The sequence below is a fragment of the Gavialis gangeticus genome, unplaced genomic scaffold (genome assembly GCF_001723915.1).
Source record: "Gavialis gangeticus isolate Ggan-Ray unplaced genomic scaffold, GavGan_comp1, whole genome shotgun sequence".
NCBI lineage: Eukaryota > Metazoa > Chordata > Crocodylia > Gavialidae > Gavialis > Gavialis gangeticus.
In genome coordinates this window covers 32,312,398-32,314,021 of record NW_017728994.1, presented here as the reverse complement: position 1 = coordinate 32,314,021, position 1,624 = coordinate 32,312,398, and the positions used below count along the sequence as shown (strand labels likewise).

Genomic DNA, 1,624 nt, shown 5'->3' with positions numbered 1-1,624 from the left:
CGGCTGCTGCAGGAGCCGGGCCGGGTCGGCGGCCAGCGCCGGGCAGCACGAGCCGCACAAAGGCAGCCCTGTGCGGCGCGGGAGCTACAGGTCCCGCAGGCGCCGAAAGGGATCTGCGCCCATCCGGGGCAGCCTGAGCCAGGCATGTGCTCCGCTACCCCTTGGGGAGCCTGGCCACTGCCGGCTGCCACCCATGGCACTTGGCTACTTAGTTCCAGGGTGCCGTTTGTTTGAAGAAGCCGGCGTTTGCTCCTAGCAGTTGTTTACAGGCTAACATGAACTGATTGAAAAAGAAATCCTTAGGGGATTGGGTAACCTGGGTGTTTGCAAGTGTTAGTCAAAACATGTCGCCCAGTACTTTCTTTTTATAACCTGTAATCTTAATTTTGAGAATAGCCTCTGGGTCTGGCTACACCTGAATTTGCAGGCGTGTTTTAACAAGGGGTGGCAAAGTCAGCTGTAAATTGGAGCGCAGGCACCGCTTTGTCAGAGGACACAGAGTTTGTGCCTAATTGTGGGGAACTCAGATTCCACCCTAGTGAAGTTGATTGATTCCCCCTGGGGAACAGATTTCACAGCTGTTAGTCAGTGTGCCTTAATAACATGGGTTACAACTTGACTAAAATGTTGTAATTTTTCTATGTGGATTTCACCCACAAACCAGGTGATGACTTTGTGTCTTGCTGCTCCCAGCTGCGTGGCAGGTTATGACCACCAGGCCTTGTGCTGAGTTTTGGATGGAGCAAAAGAATTCTTCAGTCCACGCAGGCAATTCACTTCCCTTCTCCAGAAAGAGAAGGTTTCATTAATAGAGACTTTTGTTCTGAGAGCAAAAGGCTGCAAATACCCTTCAGATACTTGAGATTTCTTATGGTTTGAGAGACTGAGGGCCATTGCAGGGTGTGCTCTCCAGCACCTGCCCTCCACATCAAATCAATATTCAACAAGATTTTGAAATGTTATTTTTATTGTTGTTGTGTGGTCTTTGGCTCTTTTAAAGTTCTCAGTAAAAATAAATATGCATATTTGGGAATGGAGCATTATACTATGTAATTTCCTTGCCTTAAATGCCATTGTTATATCCCTTTCATTATAATAATGGCTCTTAAACAGCAGTTTTAATCTGTAGGTCCTAACGCTCTTTACAAAGGAAGTTAGGATTGTCTACCTTCTCACTCTCTGCTTTACAAAGTGACTTGCCCAAGGTCATCCGGTACGCCATCAGCAGAGTCCAGGTGTTCTGACTCCTAGTCCACTACGTAGTCCACTAATCTACACGGCTTCCATTGTAGATAGCTTACAGATCTTGCTTCAAGTCGTGTTTACTTGTAACTTGGATTTATGTTATAACTGAGGCCCCAGACTTGATTATGAATGATGTTACACTGCCATCCAGTCATGTTGCTATTACAGTCAATGGCAAAATTCCCACTGGGCTTTTGTACACGCCACAAAATTGGCCATTAAAGAGGCTTAAATGTCCTTTTGCATTGCTTTAACGGTGCAGCTGTTTACATTGTTGGTGGCATAATGCGCTTTAAGGGCACAGCTGTTTACACTGTTTCCATGGCTGTGGGGGGGCTGGTGCTTCCCTCCATGGCTACAAAGGGTGGGGGGGGGGGGG

The 1,624-nt window shown here is 47.2% G+C and overlaps 1 protein-coding gene across 1 annotated transcript in view; it reads left to right on the top strand.

Moving 5' to 3' along the window:
- Positions 1-1,624, top strand: part of ANTXRL (anthrax toxin receptor-like) — a 108,318-nt gene that overhangs the window by 748 nt on the left and 105,946 nt on the right. The window lies entirely within an intron of this gene.